Here is a 17,833-nt window from a genome sequence, read left to right as displayed (position 1 = left end):
GAGGCGGGGATCAGAAATGTTGCCCTTTCGCTACTTAAAGAGCTTAGAATAAACAGCCTTGTGTGAGGGGGTGAGAGTTCAAAAGTCAACTGGTTTAATACAAAGTAATCTTCTGATAAGACTAGTGCTAACACCATGGATACATTGGTGCTAATAAGAGATTGTCATCCGGAATGGCCGATATTGAACAGAGGTCATTGTGGATGGTAATTCTTTGAGCTATACTTTCACAGCAGAGGTCTCTAGCACAAAACCTTGCAAATAGATAAGATCGTTTGACATGTTTCACCTTGTACTCAATTTTGGACGATCACTCCCTGATACAATAATGACTTTTGCACTAAACTCCCTTTGAGATGATGAAACTAATTCGGCATGTAACGTTGACAGCACTAAGGGAGAAAACGAATGGTGAGACCATTGTGGCTTCAGTATCTAAATCTGTCTCCAAAAGAATTGGTCTATAAGCCACTGTAGATAGATCAGGCTTAGCTCTTGTTTAAGCAACTTGCTTGAAGTTTGAAAGTGTCTGTCCTGGACAATCCTGCTGTAACAATTGAATCAAAGGCTGGAATATTCCGGGCTCTTTGGAGATGGGCTGGGAGGCAGGAATGCTGGCAAAATGGAACCAGAAGGCATCGGGGGTGGGGTGGCATGGATGCCCGATGTCTTCCCACTGCCATACCATTTTGCCAGTGGCAGGAAAGTTGGCATATCAGCTGCTCGCCAGAAGGCCAATTGAGCCACTTAAGTGGCCAATTAAGGGCAACTTCCCACGTCCGTGGGCATTTTACCCATGTCAGGTGAAGCCGCCGCTCAGTGGAGAGACTGCCCAGTAAAATCTGGTGACCTCCCAGTATGCTCCAAGGGCCCATGGAGGAGCCCTACTGCGGCAATGGCACTGCCTGCCCTCACTCTCACCCCACCACTTGATCATTGGCATGTGCCTGCCAGGCCCTTTCTACTCACAGCTCAATTTACTGGTCTTCCAGGGTGACTGACCATTGAGGTGCCCTCTCCCTGCAACTGCAGCCTCAGAAATGGCCACCTCTAGTGGTGAAGCTGCTGAGGTTGCTGAGCTGCCAGCCCTCTGATTGGGCCGGCAGCTCTTGGGGGCAGGTAACTAGCCTTAATAGGACAGCAGCCCTGGTGGAAGCTACTTAATTGGCTGCTGCCGGCAAAATGCAGCCCTAGGTCCTGCCACCCACTGAAGCAGGGATGCCTCCCGCTTTTGACCCCGGCAGTGGGACTTCTGCTGTTGCAGCAAAAGTCAGCCCAAAGTCATGCAACTCATAGAATTTACATAGCTTTTTGTCAGAATTTCTTCTTCAGTCTTCCTTGTGTGCTGATATAATAGTTATGAAATATATACAGTATTTCTGCAACTCTAGCTGTACTGTAATGAACCAACTCGCACAACTTTACTGCCTGGCAAATGCTTAACACTTTGCCTGATGGAAATACTTCTTTTAAATTCTAATTGCAGATGAATCCTGGGAAATTGCAACTTCAGAAGGAAAACGGTGTATCATTAACAAGTCTAAATTGAAGGCCTTGGGTTTAAAGAGGCAATGGTTACATGGATATGAAATTGCATAAGGGACAGAAAGCATAGAGTAATGGTGAATAGTTCCTTTTCAGACTACAAGGAAGTGTGCCATGGTATCCCCATGGGCCACTACTTGGGCCACTGCTCGATTAATGACCAGGACTTGGGTATAATTTCAAAGTTTACTGATAAGATTAAACTCAAAATATAGTAAACAGTGAGGGGAACATAAACAGACTTCAGGGGAACATTGACAGACTGGTAAAATCAGCAGACACATAGCAGATAAAAGTTAATGCAGGATAGTGTGAAATAGTTCATTGTGGTCGGAAGAATGAGGAGCGACAATGTAAAAGGTACAATTTTAAAGCATGTACAGAAATAGAGAGACCTTGGGGGCACACATATACAAATCCTTGAAAGTGGCAAGACAAGTTGAGAAGGCTGTTAAAAACATATGGGATCTTTGACTTTATAAATAGACGTGCAGAGTACAAAAGAAAGGTAGATATGCTAAACCTTTATAAAATACTAGCTAGGTCCCAGCTGAAGTATTGCGTTCAGTTCTGAACGCCACACTTTAGAAAGGATGTCAAGGCCTTAGAGAGGATGCAGAGGAGATTTACTAGAATGGTACTAGGGATGAAAGACTTCAGTTATGTAGTGACGCTACCGAAACTTGTGTTGTTCTTCTTAGAGCTGGGAAGGATAAGGGGAGATTTGATAGAAGTGTTCAAAATCATGATGGGTTTTGATAGAGTAAATAAGGAGAAGCTATTTTCAGTGGCAGAAGGGTTGGTAAGCAGAGGACACAGATTTAAGGTAATTGGGAAAAGAACCAGAAGTGACTTGAGAAAAAATTCCACAGTGAGTTTGTGATCTGGAATGCACTGCCTGAAAGGAAGGTGGAAGCAAATTCAAAAATAACTTTCAAGGGGGAATTGGATAAATATTTGCAGTTTAATCATTTGCAGGTGTATGGGGAGAGAGCAAGGGAGTGGAACTAATTGGAGAGCTCTTTCAAAGAGTCGGCACAGGCATGATGGGCTGAATGGATTCCTTATGTGCTGTCTCATTCGATGATTCTATGAAATTGTTTGTACTTTAGGGCAGGAGAATATTTTCACAGGCTCAGTGAGAAAAATGATCTCCTATTAGGATTCCTGAGTAGTGGACATCCCAAATACAGGTTATGATTTGGAACTCCCAAATGGCAACCAGAAAATCATCTACTTAGTTGATGGAGAACTAAGTGGCGCAGTGGTTAGCACCGCAGCCTCACAGCTCCAGCAACCCAGGTTCAATTCTGGGTACTGCCTGTGTGGAGTTTGCAAGTTCTCCCTGTGTCTGCGTGGGTTTTCTCCGGGTGCTCCGGTTTCCTCCCACAAGCCAAAAGACTTGCAGGTTGGTAGGTAAATTGGCCATTACAAATTGCCCCTAGTATTGGTAGGTGGTAGGGAAAAATAGGGACAGGTGGGGGAATATGGGATTAGTGTAGGATTAGTATAAATGGGTGGTTGATGGTCGGCACAGACTCGGTGGGCCGAAGGGCCTGTTTCAGTGCTGTATCTCTAAACTAAACTAAACTAAACTACTGCAGGCCACCACACTATAGCAGAATTAGAGCAGCCGTAGGTGCTCAGTCTGCCATGTCAGGGGTTTCATCATAATCGTCACACCCAACTGAGGATCTTAGATGGAGACCACTATGCCAAGTTGTTAAAGCTTCCATTATGGAGCTGTCTAAAAATGAAAAATAAGATCTGGAGCTTCTCAAATAGCCCCAACAGAAGTCAGCTTTTTCATGACTGAATAAAATAGTCAATTTTGCTATCTGGAAGCAGGAATCCCTTTCTTTATTCGGGAAATAAGTCTGATATCTCCATCAAGAATAGAAAGATTGGAACTTCAATTAATTTTCTCTTTATAGTTTGACTGTTGTAAAGGATTTGTTAAAACCTAAGGCATTGCTATAATAAATCATAATCACTTTTAGGGCATTCTCTCCTAACAACCAGGGACTTCAGAATTTGATCAGATCAGTTCAGCTCCAAATTCTTCATTATGAGATCTACAAAATATAAGCTTGGTCAGAAACCAAATTCTGTTTGGCTTTGTATGAAAGCTATTACAGATTTTCATCTTTTTGATAATATAGTCAATAAAAATCAAGTTTTATCTTGGTTCATGAAAGGAGCTTGGAGAAGTAAACAGATACAAAACTTTTCCCTTCTAAATGCTCATATGTATTACATTTGCTTAGATGGTAAACTACTCCTTAGGTAGCTTTGGTTTCAGCCAGCAGTGTGCAAACTGTAGGTTTTAGTGATTAATCAACTTTACCTTATTTGGCAAAAGGTTAATTGGTATTCCGAAACTTCAGCCAATGTTTCTCCCAAAGAGATTCTCAAGTTTCACTTCGCTCAGTGAATTGGAAATATATTACAGACTCCACTGTCTGAATGCTAATAGAGTTTTATTCTTACATGAAGACCAACCAAAGCCTTTCTGTAAATTGAGACAACTGTATGTCCCAAGGATATCTCTAAGAACATATAAACCTATTTGCAGACATGGGTATGCTAAATGACATAACTTCTAGGTTGAGTTAACAGCAATTTGCTTCAGAGCTGTGACTATTCTTTCGCCAAATAATGGTTCGTACAAGCAAAGCTGAAGAAAGCAATACCATAATTTTACCAAACGTTACTGTTCAGTATTACAACAAAAGGAGCTAAGAAGTCTTAAAAACAGGTGATGTGCAGAAGTCTCACACTCGTCTTAGTGCATCACTGGATCAGAATCCTAAGGCCTGTGAAGGATGACAAATGAAGAGGAACACAGATGCATTCCCATTTTGATATGACCTCCCCTTCCTTTGCTTGAAGTTATCATCATCATTAGAAAAGGCAGGCAACAGAAGGAATATATTCAGTCTATGGAGGAATTGAAGAACACCCTACCAATATATCCTTCTTCCTTGGTTGTTATCGTTCACTTACAAAATATACTCTTTTCTGCCTATTTGTCTCTGACAAAACTTAATTTATTGTGCTTTTGCAACTCAATATTTGTGTTAAATATATATTTCAATTATGTTCTCAAAAGAGAATGATTATATATTTAACTAACACTTTCTTTGGATAAACAGCTAAGGAGCAGCTTGTGAAAGTAGTAAAGTATGTCAAAAGTATCAAGAATCTCAATATTATTTGTGATTGTCCCTCTTGATAACACGCAATAATTTGGAAAAATACAAGGATAATTTAACTCATAATGAGGAAGGTGTTATCACGATAGGTCAAATATACTTTGATGGATTTTTTGGAAAGGCATGGGTCGATTTTGTGTTAAAATGATTATTATTCATTCTCTTAAAATAAAGTATGAGTCATTTGCGTAAAGTAATACAGTGAAGCTCTTTTACCACTACAAATTTTAGAAACCTCCATGATTATCTTCAGATGCACAGCACAGCACCATGCATAAGCTCAAATGTGAAAGGTTAGCCTTAAAGAGGAAATAAGTGAAATCCCCACAGCTCAATCGTGTCACTTATCATTTCTGGGTGTGAACTTGGTAGAAGTGCCTGCTAAATTTCAAATTTTAGACCAATTATAAAGGATTGAAAGTGGGGTTTACTCTGCATGAATTCAGCTGAATTGTACATACTTGCTCCATTATATACCAGATGTTGGATACCAGCAAATGTGTTCAAGAATAGTGTAGCCTATTGAAATTAGGAACACCTGTTTATCAGTGGGGCCTGATAGAGTTCACAAATAATCTGACTTTTTTGTGTATCACTGTTCATAGCATATGTATAGTTTGGGAACTGTATCAGTATATTTAGAATTTTACACACTTTTGACATCATAAAAAATAAAGTATAATTAAAATGAAAAAAATTAAAACTGCATTTTAAGTATGTGGTATATTTACTGTATAAGAATAGTGAGATGTGATAAATATTCCAACCAATGAAATTAATTATAATTTACTTGTCAGGGCATTGCTCATGCATTATGCTGAGTCTAGTCAGTAAATTTATCATATCTGAACATGACATGCCTTCTATATTTGTAATAAACTTAAATTTTTCTGTTTTAAGTTATAAAATTTGAAACTTGCTTTCATGTATGTAGTTAGTACCACATTAAATTCCAGCTATTCACATTGGAAGTTGTAAAATGAACCTTTTGGAATTTATAAATAAAGACTTAGAAGTAGAAATTTATTTTAAGCAGTTAACACCACCAATTAACCTGGGGAGTCTAGCTAACATAACTGATCTATGTGAAATTTCATTGGCTTGCTAAGAATCTTTCTAAGTAGACTAAGCTTTGGAAGTATGATCATTTGTGCATGTAATGGTGCTAGTGTTGTAGCACATAGTGCTAGACTCCTGAAAAAAAATCTATTTATGTGTCTGCTATTTTTCTACTCTTGTTGGTTGTTTGGAACCAGAGGTTATGTTCTGTGAGGAGAATGGAATGGTTCAGATTGACCATTATCGGTGGTGTTCAAGCAAAGACCAGTAGGAAGTAGAATTTCGGAAGTGCAAGCTGTTAAGTTTTTTTTCACCCCTGCTGGGATGGAAAATCTAATTTCCACATGTCACTCCATTCAACAAACTGACCAAGAACTGATGAAATTCACCCAACTGAGTCAAGCAAGTTTGAGTGACAGACAGCTTAGAACGCCAACTTATATATTTCCGGTTGGGCATCAAGCGTTCAACTGCTTGAGTTACCCAAATGTTGCAATATTTGCCAAATGCATTTCAGAAAATATGTTATGTAAATCACTGTTAAAGTCACTGTTTATTTTTCTTTTAGTAATTCAAAGATTAGGATTGTATTGAAGTATAAAACAATGTGCTGAGGAAATTATATACTTTAATAGTTATGCCTGAGGATATCTTACATTTATTTATTTGCTTACATATTTCTTTCCATGCATCAGATTTGTTTCTAATAGCATCCATAAAGAATATTTCAAGTTTATTTCTATGTAAACAAGTTGATGAATCAAGAGTCTTGGAGAAAAAATAAGAAAGCTTAAGTTATAGATGACGGAGAAAAGTCAAGTGTTTTGACATTTCCTATGTGATTTTTATGTGTTTGTGCAAAAGAAGCCCAAAAAGCATTTGTAACAAGGCCGGGTTTATTATGAAGAGGTATTTTAATTGTTAGTGAGGGAGCTTTTACCAATTTTAGATAACGGCAGGCAGGGGAGTGTCGTAATATTCAGCTGCTGGATAGAACAAAAGAACAAAGAACAAAGAACAGTACAGCACAGGGACAGGCCATTCGGCCCTCCAAGCCTGCGCCGATCTTGATGCCTGCCTAAACTAACACCTTCTGCACTTCTGGGGCCCATATCCCTCTATTCCCTTCCTATTCATGTATTTGTCAAGATGTCTCTTAAATGTCGCTATCGTATCTGCTTCCACCACCTCCCCTGGCAGCAAGTTCCAGGCATTCACCACCCTCTGTGTAAAAATGTGTTGGCTTTGCTTTCATATTTATTACTAAGATTGAAGCCATTCATTCAGCTGGCTTTGCTGCTTTCTACCACTGCCATACCCCCTCTCCCCACCCCGAACTCCTACTTCACATTGCCCAAGATGTAAAAAATAAAACAGAGAATACTGGAAGTACTGAACAGCTCAAGCAGCAACTGTGCAGAGAGAAATGGGATTAACGTTTCATGTTAATGACCTTTCATTAGAACCCAACAAGTCAAACCTCTGTCTAGGTTTTTCTCTGTTGCTGTGGCTCTCTCGTTTATTTCTCATCTCCCCTAATGCCCTTTCTGACCTAATTTTATTCATAAGACCCACCTTCTGCTTCCTTGATCCCATTCCCACTAATCTGCTAACCACCAGCACTTCCTGACCCACATCAGGCCATCAACGAGTCTTCATAATGACAGGCCAGGGTCTACTTAATACGTAAAAGTCACAGCCTGTTGTGGTACCATCGTTACCACAATGAAATAATAACTTTAGATTAGATTAGATTAGAGATACAGCACTGAAACAGGCCCTTCGGCCCACCGAGTCTGTGCCGACCATCAACCACCCATTTATACTAATCCTACACTAATCCCATATTCCCAACAAACATCCCCACCTGTCCCTATATTTCCCTACCACCTACCTATACTAGTGACAATTTATAATGGTCAATTTACCTACCAACCTGCAAGTCTTTTGGCTTGTGGGAGGAAACCGGAGCACCCGGAGAAAACCCACGCAGACACAGGGAGAACTTGCAAACTCCACACAGGCAGTACCCAGAATCGAACCCGGGTCCCTGGAGCTGTGAGGCTGCAGTGCTAACCACTGCGCCACTGTGCCGCCTTAAGCCGGGGGAATCCCACACTGTCTGCAGCAGAACCGTGTTGGGCAGAGCCAACTGACCAGACATGGCCAAGGTAAGTTTAAGAAATGTGTTTCTGTTTGTATTCCTTGTGGTCCAGGAGGAGCAGCAGAGCTACCACCAGGCCTTGCAAGGAGTCCTTGGGCCACCCTAGTTCTGAGCTCCCTCCAGTAGTGATGGAACCCTCTCCACCCCTTCCAACTCAGATCCATGATCGACTCCACATCTGACTGATGGGAATTTACCCCAGGTTCTCCAGCTGCAGTTTCCTGCCACATAATTGCAGTTCCTGGCAGGGTATTAAATGGGGCTCCAGGAACTTTTATTTAACTGAGAATCTGGCATTAAGATCAGCTTAGATTCCCCATGCCCGAACTCTCTGGGTGTGCCTTTCACTACCAGGCTCATGTGCACCATTACCATTACCCCTGGCCCATGAATAAAATGCATAACCATAAATTCATGGTTTTACCAACATGATTTAGTTAATCTGAAAGTTATATATGTTCAGTGTATGCTACATACATGTTAAAGAGCAGAAGCAACATTTTATAGACAGAGCTAAGCAATCCCCAACCAACAGATCAGATCAAAGCTCTGCAGTCCTGCCCCACTCAGTCGTTAATAGTGGTGAACAATTAAAGAACTAACTGAAGGCGGAGGCTCCACAAACTTCCCCATCCTCAAAACACAAAGCTGAAGCATTTTCAACCATCTTCAGCCAGAAGTGCTGAGTCAGTGATCCATCCCTTCCTCCTCCTGGGGTTCCAGGGGATTACAGATGCTGGTCTTCAACCAATCCAATTCACTCCATGTGATATCAAGAAACGACTGAACGCACTGGATACAACAAAGTTTATGAACCCCGATCACATTCGTCTGTAGCATTGAAGATTTGTACTCCAGAACTAGTCGGGCCCCTAGCCAAGCTGTTCCAGTACAGCTACAACAAGGGAGAATGTAACCATCTCCCTTGATGTTCAACGGCACTACCATCACTGAATCCTCCATGAGCAACATCCTGAGGGGCTCCATTGAATAGAAACTTAATTGAAACAGCCATTTTAATTTTGTGGCTGCTAGAACAGGTCAGAGGCTGGGAATTATGTGGTGAAAAACTCACCTTCTGACTCCCCAAAGCCTGTCCACCATCAACAAGGCACAAGTCAAGAGTGTGGTTCTCCACTTACCTGGATAAGTACAGCTCCAACAACTCTCAAGAAACTCGTCACCATCCAGGTCAGAGCAGCCTGCTTGATTGGCACTCCATCCACAAACATTCACGCTCTCCACCACCAGCCCACAGTGGCTGCAGAGTGTACTTTCTGCAAGATGCACTGCAGCAACTTACAACAGCTCCTTCAACAGCACCATCCAAACCCATGACTTCTACCACCTAGAAGGACATAGAAACACCAACATCTGCAATTCCCCTCCACTGTCACTCGGTCAAAATCCCAGAAGTCCCTCCCTAACAGCAGTGTGGGTGTACCTACATCAAATAGACAGCAATAGATCAAAAAGGCAGCTCACCACCATCTTCTCAAGGGCAACTAGGGATGGGTAATAAATGCTGACCTTCCCAGCAGCTCCCACGACCCATGAATGAATTAAAAAAAAGTATGATGATAATCAAAGTCAACCAATAGGAGTTAGACTGTCAGTAAAAATGTTCTTTTAAATGAGATGTGTATGATTTCAATTCCCTCTGGTTGAAATGTAGAAATATACATTTGATTGAATAATAGTTTTCCCACTTTTCCTTACATTTCCAATCATGACAATAATTTTCCTCCTCGTTAGGGTCTGATCAGGCTGCAGCATTTTAACTTTTAATTTTGATAAATCAGCAGTTAAAATCATCCTTTATTGTAGTAAAGTGTGGAAAATAATTGCTTTTGCTTTACTTTTTACTCTGTTACTTCTTTTTAATGGTTTTGAATTCAAGTATATATATAATTCTGACAAAACATTGGATTCTGCTGTTTCATTGCAATGTGAGAGGTATTGTTGTATATATAATGGAACATTTGAAAGAGACTCACACAATTGTAGCTATTCTTTTTGTTTGAATGAACTGCTTGTAAAATGAATGAATTCCATTTTACTAATTTTCCTTCAATTTACTTTGAGTCACCTCACTTGAAGCTTTGCAGCCTCTTACTAAATCCACGCTGACAAGTCAGTCGAAAGGATGATGAAAAACTAAGTACAAATGAATTTAAACTCTTAAATCAAATAGATTGTGCAAATCACATTTGGCACTGGTGATTTATGCAATTGTGGCATGTCATGCCCACTATAATTCATTCACTCCTGCGTCACTTTTTCTTTATATATTTGTTGCTACTGTATTTATTTTCCATAAAAAACTGCCTCTGAATTTGCTAACATCATATTGCTTATGCAGATTGGACTGTTATTACATTTTAATGCTATATTTTGTCATATCAACTAACTTTCTTTAACAACTAGCCACTTTACTGTAAAAATAAGGTGTACAGTCTTTTTGAAGAGGCTCGTCATTTTAATTAAAATCCACATCTGCTAACACAAAGAACCATAAAATGGAGGGCTTCACAAATGGCGCTTTAAAACAAGGGTGATCAATCTGTTATAAAGTAGTAAATGTAATGTGTTTATCTTTGATTTCTAATCTGTCTATTTTACTTCAGAGCGTGTTATACATTACCAGTAGGTACAATGTTTTTCAGATAATTGGATCATACTTTGTATATATGAGCCACTAAAAATCAGCTTCATTATCAAAAATATATCAGATTTATAAAAATATATCAGATTGTAAAAGAGAAATATTTAAGTTAAGTTGGCTTATTTTAATGGGGCTTGTTTAAAGAATGTACATCTATTAAATTAGCAATTACAATAATATAATCATTAGTATTATGCTGATAGTCCTCCAACTGTTATCAGCCCATGAAACTCAGTCAGTTCAGGAATACTTGAACAACAATTGCATACATTGCTTTGTAGCACCTACAGTGGTTATATTTGCTAACACTTCATTGTATTGAGGTTGAATGCAAACTTGATCACAATCATGTGTATTGGAAGATTGAACTAGCATCATGTAGAAATATTAGAATTGTCATGTTAGGAATAACATAAAATTATCCAGTATAAGTCTGTGTTGCAGAAAATCTTCCTTTTTATTTCCATGGATTTTGAACAGAATCCCTGTGTCTTGGGAGTACTCTGCATGATCAAGCACTTAAAAGAACAATCATCCTGCAGGGACTCTGTGTCACATTGGTCACTAGAATAGTGTCCTATGGGGTATTGGATCTCTGGAGCTCTGCCTAGCACCTCCCTTTCATTCTTTACTGCACTAGGGGATAACACTAATTAGATCAGGCTGCTCATTTTAAGCTGATAATTGATTTAAGTAGGTTGCTCATTTGAAATAAAATAAAACCCTGCCAAACATTTGGTGCACTGATTTTTCCAATACCAGGAACTTTGAATAGGTTGTCTGTCAAATGTATCATAAATAGCCTCATATTAATTCATTGTAATGTTTTGCTATAGAACTCTACTGGAAGCAATGAGGAAAAAAATGATTTAAAATGTAAGAAAATGGCTTCCTACTAAAATATCTTTTGGTAGCGCAGTACCACAAATAATATTAACATAACTGAATGGTGCATCTGTAGGTGTATTCAGTATTGGTTCTTTGAATAACTTTTAATTTGTGTTTATACTTTTAATGAGGATTACTGAATATATGTAATAATTGATGTGAACCAACAGTATTGTTAATAGCTGCGTTATTACTGCCACATTAAATGAAATCCATTGGAAATATGTGCTTTCTGCGTTTACTCAAATGGAAGCTAGAGATCCAATCTAATTTGTGGTCAGCACGGACGTTTCTCTCATGATCTGATCAAGAGCACTTCCTGGTGGCTGAATTCTGGCATTGCAACCATATAATCATCGCCATATTATGTTAGCTAATCTTATAAAAAGCGATCTTACGTGTGTAATAAATGTAATCAAAATCAATGCGCAGAGTTTATACATAAAGGAGAGCGTGAAATTAAGTTATTGTATTGTAAAATGCAATAGCTTCATGATTTCAACTGTGGGTTTTGATATCAAGGCTGCCTAACATTTGTCATCCACATTTATGAAGAATACCATTTGTTCTCCGAAGATACAATAGTTGTGTGCCTGTTGGTAACAGCTCCTCATCTTTTGCATTGAAAAGCTGGACTAATGTATCTTATTCAGCAGCAAAGGTGGCCTATTGGCTGGCCAAAGAGGACCATTGATATTGGTATTGAGATGTCACTCACTGTCTCAGGTAAAAGACTTTGACGGATACAATCAAGAAAAAATATGAAAACAAAGTAAGATAATTTTTGATTGGTTTGAACAAATATTTCGTGAGTTACTTTCTTTTCCTTTGGTACTTAATAATGTAATTGATAATCTGGTATGTTTGACTTCGACTGCGTATTTCATAGTGAGACAAATGCAAATAAATTGGACAGTAATGCACTAAACTTATTTTTAAAACTGTTTCCTACTAAGGCTGAAATCTGTGGCATTTGACCCAGCTTAAATGATGAACTGTCTATTTCTGTTGATTTTTTCTGTATTGATCCATGTATAAACACATTATCAGTAATTTTACAATGTTTGCATTTGTCTAGAACATTTAATTCAATTTGCTTAGAATATAGAACATAGAACATTGAACAGTACAGCACAGTACAGGCCCTTCGGCCCACGATGTTGTGCCGACCCTTTAACCTACTCTAAGATCAAACTACCTACATACCCTTCATTCTACTATCATCCATGTACCTATCCAACAGTCGCTTAAATGTCCCTAATGTATCTGCTTCTACTACCACCGCTGGCAGTGCATTGCACGCACCCACCACTCTCTGTGTAAAGAACCTACCTCTGACATCTCCCCTAAACCTTCCTCCAATCACCTTAAAATTATGCCCCCTGGTGATAGCCCTTTCCGCCCTGGGAAAAAGTCTCTGGCTATCCACTCTATCTATGCCTCTCATCATCTTGTACACCTCTATCAAGTCACCTCTCATCCTTCTTCACTCCAATGAGAAAAGCCCTGGCTCCCTCAACCTTTCTTCATAAGACGTGCCCTCCAGTCCAGGCAGCATCCTGGTAAATCTCCTCTGCACCCTCTCTAAAGCTTCCACATCCTTCCTATAATGAGGCAACCAGAACTGAACACAATATTCCAAGTGTGGTCTAACCAGGGCGTTATAGAGCTGCAGCATAACCTCGCGGCTCTTAAACTCAAGTGAAGAAAGTGAAGTACAAAATCACCATCTCTAAAACTGCTTGTTAAATAAATATTTGTCTAGTTAGTTGTTTAGCTTTACCTGCTTTAAAGCTAATTTACTTTTAAGAATTAGACTCAAGAACCATATTTTATCTTTTGTTGAAAAGTGTGGTAAGTGCCTACTTCCATCATAATTTATGACCTATTAATATAATCATGGAACATTAAAATTTGCACTTTTTGAGGATACAATGGTGATGAAAAATTAGCAGCCAATCATGAGGGACCTGTAGCAATGATGCTTGAATTCTTCTCAAGCAGCCAGCAAACCATTTCAATGCTATAAATGTTGAAACTTTGTGTTACTCCAATTGTAAATTGCACAATTTTTGTGGTAAGTGGCTCAATAAAAATTAGGATAAAATAGATTTACTGACAAGAGTGTGTGTGCGATCAGGCCTCCAAAGAATGTTTTTAAGTCCAGTAAGCTGTTGTTATATTTTGGTATTTGGAAACCAGCCAAACCTATGGGTACAGATAACTAAGAATCATTTGTTTAATTCTTTGTCAATTCTGTGTTGTTCCTTCTGTCCCAGATTTGACCATCCTATTTAGTTCCATTCTTTCCCTCTTGTCCACTCTTCAATCTGTGCAGTTCTTTCTCTTTGCATTGCTAACATTTTTTCCTGTCTTTTCATTATCGATTAGGAAAATGTTTCTTGATGACTTTGCAAGATCCATATCAACTGGCTTTAATTTTAAGTTTTAATATTAAGATGGGAATATGAAATAAGATGGCTCAAAACATTTAGCATAAAACAAAAGGTTAAATTTTTAGTTTATGAAAGAGGAAGTAAAATAAAAAAAACTATCCTTGGAAATGGGCAACTCCTTTAAAGATTGTATTTAAATTTAATCCAAATTCCAAAATTATTATTTTGCAGTGCAATAAACTAACAAGACATACTAGCAATAATTTAGTTGAATAAAACTGGTTTTTAAAGAATAATAGTCTCTGTTTTGGTTCCGGTTTAATACTTATTTTACAGTAATGTGGAATCACTGTGCAATATTTGTTCAAATAGAATAAAAAGGAGCTTTACAATCTAAAATTTTGAATTGGATTTATTTATCTCAAATTTCTTTTAAGGACCACCCATGGATTTCAGTCCCACAATAAGGAGCTAACATATAAATAAGATCAAGGCAAGAATACTTTTACTCAAGTTCTTCAGATGCTTTAAAATAATCCATTAACCATAGAGGCAAACATTTACAAGGTAATTATTTTATTTAAGAAGAGGTGGAACATATTTTTATACATAGGAATTCTACTCTTTGTAAACTTTCTTTTCTCAGTGTCCTCTCATTCTAATCCATATTCAAAGCTTTGCTGCCATTCTAAATTCCTGTCACATCTTCACTCCCCCTGGCCCTGGATAATAGAAAGAACTTGTATTTATATATCATTTCAGTACATCTTGCAGTAACATTCCAAACTGCTTCACCCACAAAGAATTACAATCTACAAATATTGTTTTTATGTGAGTAAAGAGAGTGATCATTTTGCACACAGCACACTCCCAACTGAATAACCACTTGGCCTTTTATTTGGGGAGGGTGGGGGGTATTGTTGGTTAAGAGAGCAATGCTAGCCAGGACAATTCCCTGTTCTCTTTTCTGTGGTACCATAGAATTTTTACATCTCACTCAAAGCCTAGCACTGCTGACAATACAGCACTCCCTCAGTGCTACACTAGTGTCAGCTAAATTCTATGGTCAATTTCTAGAGCACAGGTTAAACCCACAACCTTTTGACGATAGGCCATATAGGCTAAACCACTTTTCTTTTCTCAAATATTCAGAGGGAAACAAAATAACTGGATCTTTTGTCTAACATAAATTAGGAGCTATTTTCAACTTTTAACCAAAACCAAAGGATTCAGTGGTGCAGCTAGCCACATCTTGCTGAACCAGAAGGCTGAAATCTAGTCTCTCTATGAGCAAACCAAAGATCAACAATAAAAATAAGGGATAATAAAAGCAGAAAATGCAAGAAATATTCAACAAGTTTGGCAGCATCTGTGGAGAGAGAAACAGAGTTAATGTTTCAGGTCAATGATTTTTCATCAGAACTGGGAAAATTTAGAAATGTAGTAAGCAAGGGAAAGTGGGGAGGGTGGGAAAAAGATGAAAAGAGAAGGTCTGTGATAATGTGGAAGACAGGAGAGATTATATGACAAAAGATTTCATGGTGCAAGGCCAAAGGGAGTGGTAACGGGACAAGTGAAGAAACAAAAGATGCGTCTAAAGGAGGTGTGAATGGCATCCTCTAGTTTCCTGAGGCATGGAGGGCCCTGGCATGTTGATGGCCTCCTGCACTGGTATAGGAGCCGCCACTGTCATCATAGCTTCATGAAGCGCTGGTGTCACTGACAGAGGGAACAAACACTCCAGAGGCCCAGGCTCATGTCCTGGGGACATGGATTCAAATCCCATCATGTCAGCTGGTGGAATTTGAATTCAATTGATTAATAAAAATTCAATCAATTAATAAAAATTTGGAATTGGAAGATAGGCTTAGTAATGGGGCCTTGAAACTATCATCGATTGTCATTAAAAAACCCATCTGGTTCACTAATGTCCTTTAATGAAGGAAATCTGCCATCCTTACCTGATCTGATCTACATGTGACTCAAGACAAACAGCAATGTGCTTGACACTTAATTGCCCTCTCAAATGGCCTAGCAAGCCACTTAGTTGTCAAGGGCAATTAGGGATGGGCAACAAATGCTGGTCTTGGCAGCGATGCCCACATCCCGTGAAAGAATGATAAAAAAGGACCTACTGCCCACACCAGGAGTGCCTGAGAGGAGCCTGCAGATGCTGTAGACAGCTGCTCTTCTACCCTTCTCTTGACACTTGACCCTCCCTTCTCACCTGAGGAGCTCGAGGACCTAGAACCATAGAACCTCACAGTGGCTCTAGGTGCCTCGCTCTCCCTCTTGCCCAGCAATTGCTCCACAGCGCTAATGGAGATGGCAATTGCATGCAGGTTGGTGCATATTTCTGGAATCCAATGGGTGGTTTGCTGGATGTGGCTCTCCATGAAGGCCACCAATCTCTCAATGCGCACATATGCCAGAGACATGGCTGCACTCATGGCCTGGATGGACTCTTCCATCATTCGCACATGGGTGCGCATAACCTCTGGAAGCTCCGCCAGATGCTCATGAACCTCTTGCTGCATGTCCAGCATCTGCTGCCTTGTTGATGACTCCAGAGTCATGTCATCAGGCTGAAGCTCAGCATCACCGTGCCCACCAACAGACACTGGTGGAGGGTGCGGAAGAATATCGTGATGGTGCACCCTCTGAGGTCCCCTCCTCCTCGTCAGAGGTGGATGGCTGCCCCTGGTCATGCCAGCTATCTGCTCTTGTCATTGATCTGTGAGAGAGAGAAGAGTGATTAGAGGGCAATGTGCACTCCATCATGTCCTTGAGACTACTCCTAGACACATAAGCACTGTGCTTCATGCTCGCCAAAGGGTCTCTTATGCCCATCCATTAGGCCACTCACTCTCTCAGGGCTCCATTCCCATCTCACCATCAGTTATGGACTGGCTTACCTCCAGGCCTCCCAGCTCCAGCTCCCCTTCCACCATCAGTGTCAGGATAGTGATGCATGGGTCATCTTGGCTCTCCCCTTCACACTGCGCATTCTCTTCTGCAAGCACTTAAACATCCATTGTTAGCCAACTGTCAAGGACACACACAACACCTATGCTGCTGGCAGCTGGACTGTCCATCATGGCTTCCAGGGATGCCTCCAGCATGCAGCTACTCAGTAGCGGAAGTGTAGGAGTCAACTCTGATTGACCAGGGCCCTCCACATAGACACTACATGCCTCTAACAGCCAATGCTGCTGCTTGGGCATTGACAATGACTGGGTGGGGATGCCCTTTTTACTAATTTCACATTCATGCTTAGTTGCATATAAACTTTACGGTTAACATAGTGTGCTGCACTCACCTAGCTGGTGCACATGAGGTCATTGACCTCTTACTGCTCTATAGCCATGTGTGAGGGACAACCCCACAGCTGCTGACTTCCTCTGCAACCTCTATTCATGCTGGCTTCATCTGCTGGGCAGTCTTCTGTTGCCGTCCCAGGGGAGCAGGACCTCCCTCCTTGCCCAAGCAGCCGGGAGGAGGACCTGTAAGGAGGCATCAGTAAATCATAGGGCCACCCTGAATCACCCTTCTGACATCTCAGTGCATACTTTGGTTTCCAGGGCTCCCTCTCTGCTCTCACCGGGGCTGCTGCCATTTAAATTTGGTGCCAATAGGGTTTGCAACGTGATTTCATGCCATCCGCGCTGCCTGAGTGGACAGCTCCCCTGCCTGCCAGCAGTTAATTGGCTGGTTCCGGCGGAACATGAAACTTTAGCTAGCTGCCCCCTCCCCTACCACCTGCATGGCAACAGCACCCACTTCTAGTCCCAATGTCGGGACCTCAGGCCTTCCAAGAAAATTCTGGCCATTGTGCTTCTGTCAGCTTTTTGCTAGACAATCCAAAACTAATTTACCTGCCACACTCTCTTCCCATAGTCCT

Source organism: Heterodontus francisci, chromosome 7, assembly GCF_036365525.1.
Source record: "Heterodontus francisci isolate sHetFra1 chromosome 7, sHetFra1.hap1, whole genome shotgun sequence".
Classification (NCBI taxonomy): domain Eukaryota; kingdom Metazoa; phylum Chordata; class Chondrichthyes; order Heterodontiformes; family Heterodontidae; genus Heterodontus; species Heterodontus francisci.
Note: the sequence above shows the minus strand (reverse complement) of the source record.